The 14981-nt window shown below is 38.3% G+C and overlaps 1 protein-coding gene across 4 annotated transcripts in view; it reads left to right on the top strand.

The window, feature by feature from the left end:
• Positions 1-14981, top strand: part of Fgf13 (fibroblast growth factor 13) — a 516319-nt gene that overhangs the window by 239150 nt on the left and 262188 nt on the right. The window lies entirely within an intron of this gene.

Here is a 14981-nt window from a genome sequence, read left to right as displayed (position 1 = left end):
ATGTTCCAAATAAGGAAACTGCCACTTAGAAAGATTTGGCAAGGCAATTTAATTCATCTCAATTCAACATACATATATGGAATGTTTGATATGGATCTGTAGTCTAAAAAGAAGACTGTGCTTCTTGTATACAGAATGATTGGATGTGTGTAAAAAATAAAGCAGGACATACTTCTAAGAAACACTTCTAGTCCTATGAGTAAGTGAAAATATTAGCATGAGCTACAGAAGTGACCAGATTATTTAGGAATCAAAGTAGCAGGATTTGGTAACCGATTAGATGTTGGGTTGACAGAGACAGATCAAATGTGTATTTTTGGCGTCAACTGTGGGTGGCAGAGTAAATGGTAGTGCTCTTGATAGAATTGGGATCTTCAAAGAATCTGGAAGATGATACCTAGTGAATATCTGGAAGGCAGATCTAGAACTGAGCATCAAGTTTAGTTCTGAAGATGAAGATGCAGTTTTGGAAGTCACCCCTCTAAAACTGATTGTGAAAGCCATGGAAATTGCCAAACTCATCCAAGGAGAGGAATGTAGAGAGATAAGAGAGGCCCACAGATTGAGGCTTTTGCCCTGTGTGGGCCACCATGGAGTAACTTGCCATACCATTCCCCATGAGTGTGATTGGAACCATTGGGTCCATGGTGATGTGGGATTCAAGCCTTAATGTTTGGAACAGGGAAACTTTGGAGAACACTCAAGCTCTGCCACTTGAAGCACATTTGAAGTCTCAGCAATGGACCAGATATGTTGAGAGTAAACGTTGCTTCCACTCAGATTGTTAGTTAGGAATCCCTAATTAAGGTTCCTTTCTGTGAGAAAATATGGTAATGGAACATTTTCACATGTGAGAAGTGATTTCTTGGAGAGATTATTTGGGGCATAGCCAACAGCCAAAGCAGCTACTGACACCCTGAACTATAAACTTAAAATGAAGAGGAATGGTAACAGAGGCCATGTGTCATTTTTTTAATTCCATAAGGACAAGATTGGTTGATTCCTCTGGTTACTTGATGTTTCTAGGTTTTATTGCCCCAATAAATTTTCAGCTCTTTTGAAATGTGGGCTCTACCTTATACATTTTGGATCTCCCAACAATATCTCATATATTGCTGAACTATTGTAGCATACACTCAAATATCTCTTACAGAAAAAAACTATATCATAACAAATAGAATTATAAGGCTGCATAGAATGACCCTTGAAACACTGTCAAATCTATTCACATGCCTCTGTGTAAGATTTCAATCAAGCTGTTCCCATAAATATTGACTTTCTTCTAGTAAATCACAAGATACATTTCTTAGGCTAAAGAAAAAAAAATATGTGGAAATCATAGCTTAAAGGGCTCTTTTTAGCTGGAAGTCAGAAAGACCTAAGGAATTGGCAATAAGAGGGATGGGAAAAACTATTGTAAGACTCACTCAAAGGAACTTGGTAATAACATTTCATATAATACATATCTTACCAAAATTGTTGCTATAAAGGTCAGGTCACTTAGTTCTCACTAAGTGGCAAATATTTATCATTTCATTTTATAGTATTAAAAGATGTAATAAGATGGAACTTTTACATATCTAAGAGTACATGTTGTACAACTTTTGCATGGAAGCAGTGATGAAAGTTATAACCCAATTTATTTTTTATGTCTTGCTAATTTCCTTTAGAACCTTTTAAGACAAAATGTCATGGTCAGTAGAGTTTGCTTTTGATATGAACAGTACTTTATGGTTTGAAAGTACATAGTAAACTCTTGAGAATAAGCTAATTGACGTTAGCTTATTCTCAAGAGTACATAAGCTAATTGATATTAGCTTACTCTCAAGAGTTTACTATGTACTTGCTACCATACTAGGGATTTTATATAGGTTATTATTATTATTTCCTTTAATGATTGATCATATGGAACAGGTTTTTTTCATTTGCTTTTTCATTTTAAGGTTGTTTTTGGTTTGTTTGTTTGCACCAAGGATTACAGGCATGGGCCACAGTGCCCAACTTCATTTGTATTTTTATAGATAAAAGAATGGAGCCTCAGAGACATTCAGTAATTCGTTTGAGGGAACACAAGTAGAGAGTGGTGGAACTAGGTCTCTCCAAGGCTAAATCTCAGATTCATGCCCTTAAGAACTAGGTTATACTGCTTACAGAATATATTAACTACATTATAATCAGTGTCAATTCTTTTGTATATGCAAGTAGGAGGTCATGGAATTTTGCTAAGAACTGTTTAAACTTTTGTCTACAGATACGCAATAGAGAGTAGAAAACAGAGAACTTGGAACACAATTCTCTGATGTTGCTCTCACTCCGTTCCTTCAGTGTTACTTTTCTCTGTTGTTAAACCATTGAATAATAGTAATAAAACTCTGACAGAGATGACATCACAACAGTTATCCCCACTTACCTTCCCTGTTATACAATCTTCTTCTGAATTCTATAAAATCATGTAAAGGACTATATGATTCAATGTTGTTAAAGTGAAAATACCAACCAAGGTATACTTGTCCTGTTTTAAGAAAAAGCCTTCATAGATTAACTTGAATAATCTTTGGCTTGCTTTGTGGGGATGTGTCAAATGAATTTCTGCAGAGGCTACATAAAGAGGATTAACCATTATCAACATCATTTCATATCAACAATTAATCAGATTCATAGTATATGTCAGGCACATTGTAGCCATTATTTTAATTAATCACAGAAAAAGAAACCTTTTTTAAGGTGGGGATTTTTATGCTGATTTTATAAAATAGAAAACTGATGTTCTGGCCATACATCTAGCAAGTAGCATATCTGTGATTTAAACTAGCTATGCTTGATTTTAACCCTATATTTTTGCATTGCTATTCTTATTTTTTATTGTCACAAGATTATACATGAAATTACATCGAACTATAAACACATGAAAACACACACATATAGTGCTCTTAGTTCAAAAGCAGACTCTCTTAGGATCCTTGGCTCCCTTATGGGAGAAGGGTTTGACAGAGTTTTGTAGGTTGAACTACTTAGAATAGAGAAGAGAGTCTGGGGGCCACAGGCTACAATGCACAGTGTTACGCTCAAGGTAGTGGATGTCTTGGTAATAAAGGGGGGTTGGTTAAACATAAGAGAGTGAAAGATGAAAATATCATCAATTTCTGATTTCTGATAAAGCTATTTGGAAATAATGGCTGAGATCTATGGCCAAGCAAACAATATGGGTTCCTTTAAGGAAGCAGATGACAAGAGTGACAAAGGAGCTCAGGTCATCATGCCCAGCTCCTTCTTGAAACTTCTGAGTCTTAAGTTGGATTCTCCTTGAAATTGACCATGAGATAAGATTTGAGTTGAAGTGATTTACTTAGATAGTGATTGATTCCACAAAGCACTATAAATGGAGTAGGGAAGTGAAATGGGAAGAAAGGGGTGTAAATCACTTCAGAATACATTAATGAGAGGTTACAACTGTAGGCAACTAGGGCTCAATCATCCTGGGCTCCTAGGAGTTGTGCAGAATATGCTTCAGAGTTGAAAACAACTGGAATAGTTATTTGTTAATTTCTATCAGTCATTGGTTAAGGGCTGTTCCTGGGAATGTCAACCCCTGGCAATTATGCCAACTCTCCAGCTTGCCTTATGCTCAGGCTGAGCAAGCTTCCAGGGCCAGAGAGGACTCTTTGAAAACAGAAATTGCAGATGCACTCAGTAGAAAGTTGTCTCTATATACAGGAACAGATTTTGCCAAGGGGTTGAAGGTGGGGTATAGCTAGAATTTGCTTTGGGCCCTGAAACCCCACAGTGAATTTTCTAAGATTAACTAAGTGTTTCTTTGGAGAAGTTTCTCCACTACTTCCCCCACTCTGCTGCAAGAAATCTCCTAACAATAAGTGTGAAGGTTTTTTTGCCCAAATATAATGATTATTTCCTTTTTTTATTTTGTTTAAACAAATACATGAACAAACAGACAAAGAAAAACTTCCAAGAGGAGCTCAGAAACCGTAGTGAGGTCGTGGCCTTATGAAGGCTTTGGAAACTATTAGTGGGGTTGGAAGCTGTCTACCTGCTGTCAATCCAATAGATTGTAAAGAAAAAAGCAGAGATAAGCATAGCCTGTGCCATTGATTCCTTTGCCCTGTGATGGGGGAAACTGAGAAGCAAGTCAACATGTAAGGTTTTAATCTTTGAGGAAGAGGTGAAGAAGCAGAACAAGGCCAGGAAGTTGGCCTAATGTACAGCGTGGTGGGGGGCTGCAAAATGATGGTCAGAGGAATATTAATATTTCAGGATGCGGCTGAAAGGAAGGGTATTTGTGTGAAAGGCAGTGGCTGCTCTGGGGGCACAAGTGGATGGAATCATCTGGTCAAGTGCCCTTTTTTCCTGGATCTCCCCTACTTGCCCATTAGCTGCTTGGTGTCCAGGAGAGCAGTAGGAGGTGAAGGTGGGAGCTCTGTCAGCAGGAGCCCTGAGAGTAAGATGTCTAAGAGAACTGATGATTGATTTATAATTAGTGAATAGAGTTTGTCAAAGGCAAATGAAAATTTTCCATGGCTTTTTGCATTTTCTTTATTTTTCAGGCCTGAGAAAGGAGGAATTATCTCAGTGGTAGCCTTGCTCTCATTAATGAGGCATTAGCTCACCTGGCTCAAGCACAGTACAAATAATACTAACAGGATAGCAGTGAGAGCTTTCCCTCAGGGTTGGTCTGGATTTAATCCTGGGGTAGAGACAAGTTGTTTCCATTAAGATATTTCTTCCTGGAGTCTTATCTTTGCACCAGGAAAGAAAAAAAAAAAAAAAACAAGCTGTTGAACTCTTCTAATCGTTAAGGATGGGCAAAATTGGTCAAATCATATTATTATTTTTTAGGGCTGGTTTTAAATGCTCCTTGTTCAACCTGCTAGATTTTTTTTTCCTTTTTGCTTTCTGCCTTGTTCATTGTTATAATTCTGAGTAATTTAATTTATCAGATTTTCACAAGTCTAACAGTAACCCAACTATAATTGGGGCCTCTAAATAGTAGAGGCCTTTTCTGCTGATATTCAAGAGAAGAAAAATATAACAAGGTCCTGCTCCTAAAAGAGGAATGGTGTTGTTAATGATGCTGTGGTTTGGTTGCAAATGGCTTTGAGATGAAATTGTGTTTGCAGCTTATTGCTGTGGAATCATATCCTGAGTTTGAATCAACTGTGTTTGCTGGTAGCTTCTTTTCTCTTCATATCAGAACAACACAAGAGCAAAAGCTGGCTTTGAGGAAATGTCAAGGCCAAATGCTGAGTGCAACCTGAGGCATGGTCAGGGTACTCTCTTCTAGCTTCCTGTTCAGGGTTCTTTAGGGAGTTCATTTTCCCTGTCCTTAGAACTATCTACCGTCTTCTCCAAAATCCATTGCCATTTTGAGTGAGGCAGAACAGAACTTGGGAGTAAGAATTCACATGTAACATCTCTGCAGTTACATAAATCCATGACCTTAAACATAGCTGTCCATCAGAGTCTCTTGGGAATCTATTAAAATGTGGATTCCTGGGCAGTTTTGCCAGTATGTTGGGTCAGTGGGTTTTAGGTAAGGCTTGGGAATCTGTGTTCTTGAACCTGCTCCTTGGTCAACTTATATCTATCCTTTGATATAAGTCAAATAATGGTATGTTTATAGAAATTTCTAACTCTATTTCAGTTACATTTTTTTTCTTTCCTTTGTATGGATAACTGGCTTGTTGATTAATGTGTCTTTAGAGCCCAAGTCTCTGAAGTCAGTGTTCTGTTCTCAGATCTGCCTCTGATTTGAAGAGTGACCTTTAACATATCTATGATTCAGTCTTTCCCCGTCTCCTGTGTGGACTTTACCACCCTTGTTTAGCATGCTGCATGCAAAAGGAAAATGATTGTGGAAAGTTCAAAATGTAAATTACCATGGAAACATGGTGTCAGTAAAACATGCATGCTCAGCAGATGAAGAGGAAGACAGATGGGGGCAGGGGATAAAACTATTCATTCATCAACCTTGCAGTAATCAATCTCTGCTTGTCATCTTAAATTGAATGATTTAAAAGGAATTATAGATTTGTGGTTACAGTTTGTCTTGGTTAGTATTATTTATGTCAACCCTGAACAATTTTACAAAATGGTATTTCTCTTAGGATGTATACAAGACCATTCTCCAAGAGAGTGTAATTCTATTTGCTTAAGGACGTAGGATGTCACTCCCCTTTAGTCCTTTTTCCAGTAAGTCGGAGGGAGCTGTTCCTTCAGGATATGTGTTAGACATTTATTTATCCATTTAAATCAAGGAATTGTCTTTGAGTAACTTGTGGGACAAGGTATTCTGAGTATTTCAGAACATATAGATATAAGGAATGTGCAGTTCCTGATTTGACCAGTGTACACTAATGGTTGCAAAGTGTGGGGTAAAGGTAAATTATCAGTTGTTTGTGATATAAGTAAAAATGATTAGCATGATGATTCAGAGCAGGGAAGGTCCCCAAATATTGGGAGAATGAGCAAATCATTCATAGTGAGAAATTGATGTGAGAAACACATACAATTGGACCATACACAGGCATGCCCACTGCAGAGAACAGCTGGGACAATGGCTTGACAGTGAACACAGCCAAGGTATGTTTGAAATTGTCTTCAAAATCTCCTGAAATTCCTTCAGACTGTCATGAAAAGGGGTAATTTCCTCTTTGTAGATATAAGTTGGGGTTTATTTTGATATTTAGTCATCTAAGGATTTGGGGTTTATTTTGATATTTAGTCATCTAAGGATTTGTTAGATATCTGGGCATTCCAAAAACTTTATTCCATGGGAAAAGCCTGAGATCCTGGGGATTTTGAGCTGTGATAGTGATGAATAAATAGCAGAAATTCTGCTGGGATAAGGAGCCAATTGTGGGATTCTGGTAAGGATCCAGCACTGGGACATGTTACTGAAACATAGAGGCCAAAAGGTTTAGAAAAAGCCAGACAAACTGCTGACTTTACAGTATAAATGAAAAAAAAGCCCAGGCTTTGGAATCAGATCAACCTGGATTCCAACTTTGATTCTCAACACCCATGTTATGCTAGGCACAATTTAATCACTAAATATAAGGTGTGTTATGTAGCTAATACAGTGTAAATGTTCAATAAATTAACTATCTGGGTCATGTTTATAGAGACCACACTTCAAAATGGGATGCTGGATGCTTGCCTGGCTTTCTATAAAGCCAAAGTACACTTCTTTTTCTATTTTACAACATACTATGTCTTCTTTAAATCTCAGCTCTCTGCTTAACTTTACCCAGGATCAGGATGCCCCCTTGAAAGTTGATAACCTAAAAGAAAAAAAGGTCAGCCCCTCAGAACTTGCAGTATATTTCCTCTGTAGTAGACTTATTTTGGGGTTTTAAGCTGCTCCCATTTTAGCATGCTTTGACCCCAACTTGGATTGTCTAATCTTGTTGGCTTTACCCGTCTTCCTGAGAGCTTTTTCCACAACCATACAGAGTTCCTAATGCTGCCTCTAGGCTAAGTACCTTAAAGTCTTTTAAAATATACTCTGGTCTTTGCATATGGCAGGTCCTGCCAGCCAATCTTACAGGCGGCTATGGCTGATCAAAAGTAACCAACCTGATCATGAGTGAGACCCTTGGGTAGCCGCTTGGGGCCAGCTTGAATATTTGCTGACCTTGAAATGGACTCCTGAACCTGACAGATGATGCCCTTAGGCAAAGGCAAGAAGACCTGTGGTTCATAGCTTGATCTTGTCTTCACATACTATGAACAAGCTGGTAGTCCAGAATAGCTCCCTCAGGCCAGCCTGATAATCTTGGCCTGCCTTGAGCTGGCTGTGGGGGCTTCTAAGCAGTTTCTAGACTCTATGACAGGTTGGGAAATTTGTGGTAGAAAAGCTACTTATATAATAACTGAACCTTGTTTACCCCAGTGTCTCCCATACCCATTAGGCCATGGTACTTTCTTGCTCATGTACAATCTGATTCACATAACATGCCTACCAAATGTCTATTAGTGTGTTCATATGTTATTTTCCTTTCAGTTTGATCAAATGTCCTAATTGAATCCTAGTAAACATGCTATGAGTTAGATATATTATCTCCATTTTATTGGTGCACAAAATACAGTTCAAAGAGCTTACAGGACTGGTCCAGCAGCACCTAGAAGCAAATTAAAGATTTGCAAATTGAAAAGTTGTTGAAAATCCTGCTACTCTTCCCCCAACATTTACTATCCCTGAAGGCTTAAGTGCTGACCTTGGCCCTGTGATAAAAATGTCATATTAGCACAAGGTTGGGAGGCAATACCCTTCAATAGGTTGTTCGTGGCATCAGTAGCACATGCTGTCTCCCTCAGTTTTATAGCAGGGATACGCTATGCTTTCAGAACTAGTTTAACTGAGGCCACAAAAAAATCTTGGGAATTGTCCACTGGTATGTCATTTAGTCTCATATCTGGGAGCTTGCCATGGGTCTGCTGTCATCTATGTGGGTTTGGGGAAATTCTCAAATGGGAGGAGTACAGATCATGCCATAATTACCAGCTGTTTCATCTAGGGACTGTGTCAGTGTCTTCCATACCCGCTCACGAGCCTCCCACTTGGGGTGGGAATCACTGTAGAGGGTTTTACAGTGCTGATTATTATCGCCAGTATCCAGGGATGAGAAAATGGCACACAAAACCCTCCTTTCTTGAGAATTTGGTGTCTCTAAGACACAGAGGAAAGCCACATAATGACAGAAGTTCAGTAAACCCCATAAAACCTAGCTGCCCACATTTCTCTTCAGTTAAATTCCTAGAGTGGCATTGATCATGGATTCAGATTTCAATATGGATTCAGATTTCAATATCTAGCTGTGTACTTCTCTTAGCCTCAGTTTCATCATTATTAAATGGGGATAATACTTCTTGCTCATTTTTCATAATGCCATTATAATTATTAGATGAATTAATTGATAGACTAAGTTATATATGTGTCTCATGAGCATTCCAATGCAGCATTTGAATTAAAAATTTGAAATAAAAAAAAATTGGTTCAACTGAAGGCAGATGTAATGAATACTTTGTCATTAATCCCATACTTTAACATCTGTAATGGCACTTCAAGATCCAACATCAGGCCAACTGTGACTCACAAGTTAATGCAGAATAACAACAATACCTGAGCTTTTAGTCTGAGAGTCAGAATCCTGCAGAAAGGATTAGCTTCCACAGTACATGGCAACTCTGGTCCTAGTGACTTAAAGTAGCAGTAAATGTACTAACTCTTTAGATTACCAGTTTAAAAAATAAAATATAATAAAAATGCATTCATAGTATAGAATGTTAGAACCGAAGGCCTTTCATTTATTCCTCACTTCTCCTTTCATAGGCAGGAAAACCAAGGAACTACAGAATGATCTGTGTCTGACTCCAATGCGACACAAATAATAAATGATAAAAGTGGGATTCTAACTCTGATCTCTTGTCTTATATGATGACAATGTTTTGATTTGACATGCTCATTGGGTAATATTTTTAAAGTATGAAAATGAATGAAGAAAAAAGAACATTCATAATCCCACTGCATAGACATATGCACCATTACCATTTTGGCAAATGCCTTCCTTTCCGTCTTCTCTCTGTGCATTTTATTTCACCTACTGGAAAAATATTACAAGCTAAGCCTTTTAACATCATGGTCAGTGCTTTTTCTAGCATACTAGGCTGCCTTTTTAAACTGGCATCCTTATTTGATACTTGATAAACAACATTTAGATTTTAAATTACCTAAAATAATTAGAGCTGCCAGTGAGTCCCCAAACATATATGGCTCATTAAGAAAACAGATCTAATAATGAAATCATAAATAAATCAGATCACCAGAATGGCCTAGATCAGAGAGCCAAGCATAACCCCATTCCTGCCCTCAAGGAGCATGCTCAGTGGCATGCCCTCTATCTGAAACACAGCCTCCATGCCTGAGCTCATCCCACCCCAGAAAGGGAGCAGAAAATGGAAAGGCCACAGGAGATGCTTCTGACAGTCCTGTTAATGTCAGGAATGCAATGCCTGGGCCCTAGGCATTTTGATTTAGCTTCTGTTCTCTCTTCCAAGGCCAAATTACTAGAACTCCAGCTGCAGCCTGCACTCCAGCTCCCTGATCTCTTCCAACCCACAATCTTGTTTATCATCAGTCTGATTCAGGCCCATTAGTAAGAAGGGAGGGTGCCCTGGCAGGGATGTGGCCAAGGGCAACTGAGATCGGTCAGAATGTCCTTTGAGTACATTCTGTTTTAATGTTGGTACTGCTATACCATCCTGTGCTCTGAGGACAGAGTAAGAGAATGCCCTCTTGCCCCAACTCCCTTAGTTAAACTGAGCTAAGAACTTTCCCCAAGGGTTTTCCTAACAGGGAATCCAGATTCTCTGTGCCTTACTGGCTGGCCATAATTCCTTGGGGAGGCAGGAACTAACTATACTGCCCAAGCTAACTAGAATAATAAGAAACAAATAGGATGGGGAGTCAGGCAGCCTCTTTGTTACACAGCACCTTAGTGAGGCAGCCATCTATTTTTAGAAGAGGAGAAATAAAAAGATAGCAGCTTACTCTTTGGGGATCAGCAGGTAGAATAACGATCTGCCAAACTTTAACATTCAAGATTTTTTAGCTGGTCTGCAAATGAGACTTTTTGCCTGCATCGGTGCAGTGCTCCTAGTGTAATTGCACATCCCTGGGCAACCAAAACGTGAACACTGGGGAAAGGAGACATAGGACTCTGTGTCACAGACCTGAGAGCTGAGGAAACATGGTGTACCAATTGTCTGAGAGGTTGAATTAGGAAAAAATAAGCGGCCTCATTACCCAGGAGTATTGAAACCTCAGGCTTCTGCTCAAATGTCACTCTCAGTGAAGTCTCCTTTGGCATTCTATTTAAAGTAGCCCTTGTCATTATCTCTCCTTTTAGTCAGCATTATTGTTCTTCCCTGCACATATCATGACCTGACATCATGCTTCTCATCTGTTTATTAAATTTTCTATTGTCTCTCTCACCCACTACAATGTAAAGCTCAAGAAGATAGGGATCTCGTTTTGTTCACTGGTGTGTCCCCATTTTCTAGAATAGTACTTAACACATGGCAGGTGCTCAGAAAATATGTCAAATGAATGCATGAATTGTGTGAATGAATAAAGCTAGTATACATAAGAAAGTTAGTATACTGGTAAAATGACAATAAGAACAGTTAATACATGTGGTTTGTTAACCCATTTAGTTCTCCCAGCAACCATGCATGCCATATGCTGTCCTTTTCCCTCTTTTTCACTTAAGGAAAATTGGACTGGAAGGTAAAGCGACTTGTTTCCATGACCTTGGAGGGTCACAGCATGAAAAAATGCCAGAGCCAGACTGGATTCAGAACCTAGAGGCAATGATGTCAGACAGGCCAGGCCAAGGATTCACTTGATAACATTTTGAACTGAGATTTTTTTTTTAAATTTTTTTCCTTGCTTCTTACCAACTCTACAAAACAATTTCATTAAAATGATCACACAAGGTGCATGTTTCTTTTGTGTCCACTTCACCTGTAACCCATTCACACTTATCATCATAAACTTAAACTAGCAACACAGAAAGTGCCTTATTGTGTGTGACAGAAAGAGCCCATTATACGTCCTTAGCTTAATGTGCGTTTTCTCCTGTTGGAGACATGATCTAAACAACCTCATTTACCATTTTAAAATACTTTACAAAGCCAGAATCTGTTGGGGCAATTCGTAGGTTTTCTGTCTCCCCAAGAGAAATGCAACAAAAATAAATCAGAGCACAAAATCACCCTGAGTAAAAGCAGCCCACTGAACTCCTCCAGGGGAATACATATTTGTTTGTGCAGCCTAAGATTCCTGCAATGGCTTCTTTCTTTGTGGGGGGATGCCAGGAACTGTCAGCCCCCTGGCTGGGAGAGCACATGGAGTCTCATTTTCATCATGAGCAGAGCTGATCTTCACAGTAGCACCTGGCACAATCCATCCTCAGAGTCGTTACATCATTATCTTGTGTTGATGAAAATTAAAGTCTCTGTCGTGTGTTTGTATTATAATTAGCCAATTAAAGAGTTTTATTATTCTTTTTGGAGGAGACCTACATTTGAATGAGAGATGCTGTGTACCTAAGAAAGATTGAAGGGGTCACTCTTGTTTCCTAGGAGCTGGCAAGCTCCAGCACCACTATGCTCAGTCAGTTCTCTCTGTCTTAAGACTCCCAGATTTTAGGAGAATTCTGTGCTACTCAACCTGGTTTGATTCTAGGTCCCTTCTCAGTGTTCAAATCACTTATCAGACTTCCTGAGCCAATTTTTCTTTCTGTCTATCTGGAATGGATCATGATTGTACTTACATCGGTTTTGAGTTCACTGAGATTTCAAAGTCCTTTTCAATATTTCATATTGACTTGTAGATAATGAATAAATCTCTGAAAGAAGGAATATAGGCTCCTGACACTTGGGTTCCTGTCACTTTAGATAAAAGTCTATTTTTTTAACCAAGTTTCACATTTCAACATATTCTATCATTTCAACTTATAAATTGGTAAGGAAGAAATGCAGCCCATGTGATTTGTTGCCTGAGTGCACGTGTTTCTTTTACCAACTATCTCCAGGTTCTCACCCTATTTGCTTATTAAAACCACTTGGGAGGACTTTCATAATTGACTATGGTCCAAGCTCCACCACAGGCCATGTAAATCAGAGGGTCTGTGGGTAAGGTATAGGGCATTTTAATATGTACCTAAGAGCCACTGAATTACAGAATTTCCACTGCATCCCGTGCCTAGGGTTTTATTGTGCAGTCCATCTTGTTTGAGAACCACTGATCTAGAAAAGTATTATTTGAAGTATCCATTTTCCCAGTGCCTGGCCATTTGCACCAATCACTTTCTGTCCTTGCCAGAAATACCAGTGAAGTTTCAACCAAATACTTAAATCATGTCTTCCTGGACATTGCAAAGTGTTTTTTTTTTTTTTTTTTTTTTTTTGGAAATCTTCCTGGAGCTGCTTTTGGGTGACCATATTTAAAGTATCCCAGTACAAAACAGTGTCCTTTTCATCTACTTGTTTGGTGTTTGGAAAGAGCAATGATCATGATACAGTCTTAGGTGCACTTGGACCATTCATTTCTGCTTTCAGAAATAAAGATACAAATCCTGTGTATAAATATGGTGTTTTAAGTACTTGAGAAAACTCATTCTCAACCTGTCCTGCAACATGGTTGAGATAGGTGTGGATTCAATACACAACTTATCTAGCACTCCAGGGTGCTAGGTTATGCCCTACCAAAGAACTGCAGACTTCACTGCAATAGGAGAAATCACTTCCCAGGGCTAGACTGTTTGCTTTGCGGCTGGTAGAATATAGTTGTATTAGTTCCTACTCATCTTGCCATTTTAATTTTTTATAGACTTGTCAGTTTTCTATCTTCTCCTCTACAATAACATCTTCCTGCAGAATAACAACCTTAAAATATTGGCATAATTTGTAATCGGAATTTGGAGAGCCACATCTTTTTTAAAAAAATATTTTTAAGTTGTAGATGTACACAATACCTTTATTTATTTTATGTGGTGCTGAGGATCAAACCCAATGCCTCACACGTGCAAGGCATGCGCTCCACCACTGAGCCACACTCCCAGCCCCTAGAGAGCCACATCTTATTGACATCCTAGAAGCTTGTATGCAAGAGTCAGTTATCAAACTTGTCCTTTTATGATTGACAGTATCTGGTAATTAGTATTTTTCTTTATAATTGTTAAGCTGCTTTTAAACTGCTAGTTTCACTGGGAACTTTTCCCCCTTTTTTTATTCTTTTCACTGGGCCCTGAAATAATAGCAGATCTCATCTTCTTTAAACTTGATCTTCATTTATACCTTTTTCTTAATATAAAAATAATGAAAATTTGACTCCATGTCTAATCCAATTCTCTAGATTCAAATGTTGATCATCAGGTTCTACCTTTTTCCATGTAAGACTCATAACACTTTTTGTCCGATGATTCTTTTTCAATATTTAATTAAATGTGTTTTTTAAACTAGGAATGTTTGTTCACTTGTGGTAATGGCCCCCTTAGAGGCACTTAATAAATGATCTCATGATTTTATTTAGACATTTAAGTGATGCTGCATATAGTCTGTGTTTTGCTTTAAATATAGAGGCTACTAGCAGTATCTCTAGAATTCCATCATAGATTTCAAAAATCAATTGACTGATTAAGTATGTTTTTGGTATTTCTACCAATATGTGTCTTATTCAGGGCTTGAATCATCACCATTTTTTATTATTCTTTTATTCTTTTTATTTGTTATCACACTGACAGAAAGGTGGGCAGAAGCATGACTCCAATTTAGATGTTTTCCCTGTCCCTGAAATAGGTAAAAAGTTGATGGGCAGAAGATTGAAATTATTAGTTCAAGTAAGATTGTGAGAATATCTGTTGAAAAGAGGAGAAAGTGCAGGCACTGGAATCTTATTAGAGGAGGAGGGATGGTTTCCTTCAGAGAACCAGGCACAGATGAGAATAAGATCAAATTACTAAATAAGTGATTAAATTCCCACTGTCTATTGTTCTGTTGATAGGCCTCATTAAAAGACTTTGTGTAGAACACAAAATAAGTGTCACATTTACCCCTTGGTATGACCATCAAAATGACAACTTCCTGCGGGGGCTATAGCTCAGTGGCAGAGCATTTGCCTAGCATGTGTGAGGCACTGGGTTCAATCCTCAGCACCACATAAAAATAAACAAATAAAATAAATGCATTCTGTTCATCTACAACTACAAAAAAAAAATATTTAAAAAAATGACAACTCCCATTGGGTGCCCTGTTCTCACAGTGTAACAGAAATATGTGACATCAATAAATCTGCAACCCAGCAGGCTGTGAGATAGAAAGTTTATTTCCCTGGTACCAGACAATCATTGACCACCAAGAACAGACCTCCCTTTTCTCTTATTTTACTGATCTTCCTTAAAATA

This window comes from Marmota monax, unplaced genomic scaffold, assembly GCF_021218885.2.
Source record: "Marmota monax isolate L192 unplaced genomic scaffold, Marmota_monax_Labrador192_F-V1.1 WCK01_AAM20220418_F8-fsc00261, whole genome shotgun sequence".
NCBI classification, from domain to species: domain Eukaryota; kingdom Metazoa; phylum Chordata; class Mammalia; order Rodentia; family Sciuridae; genus Marmota; species Marmota monax.
This window is presented reverse-complemented; position numbering and strand designations above follow the sequence as displayed.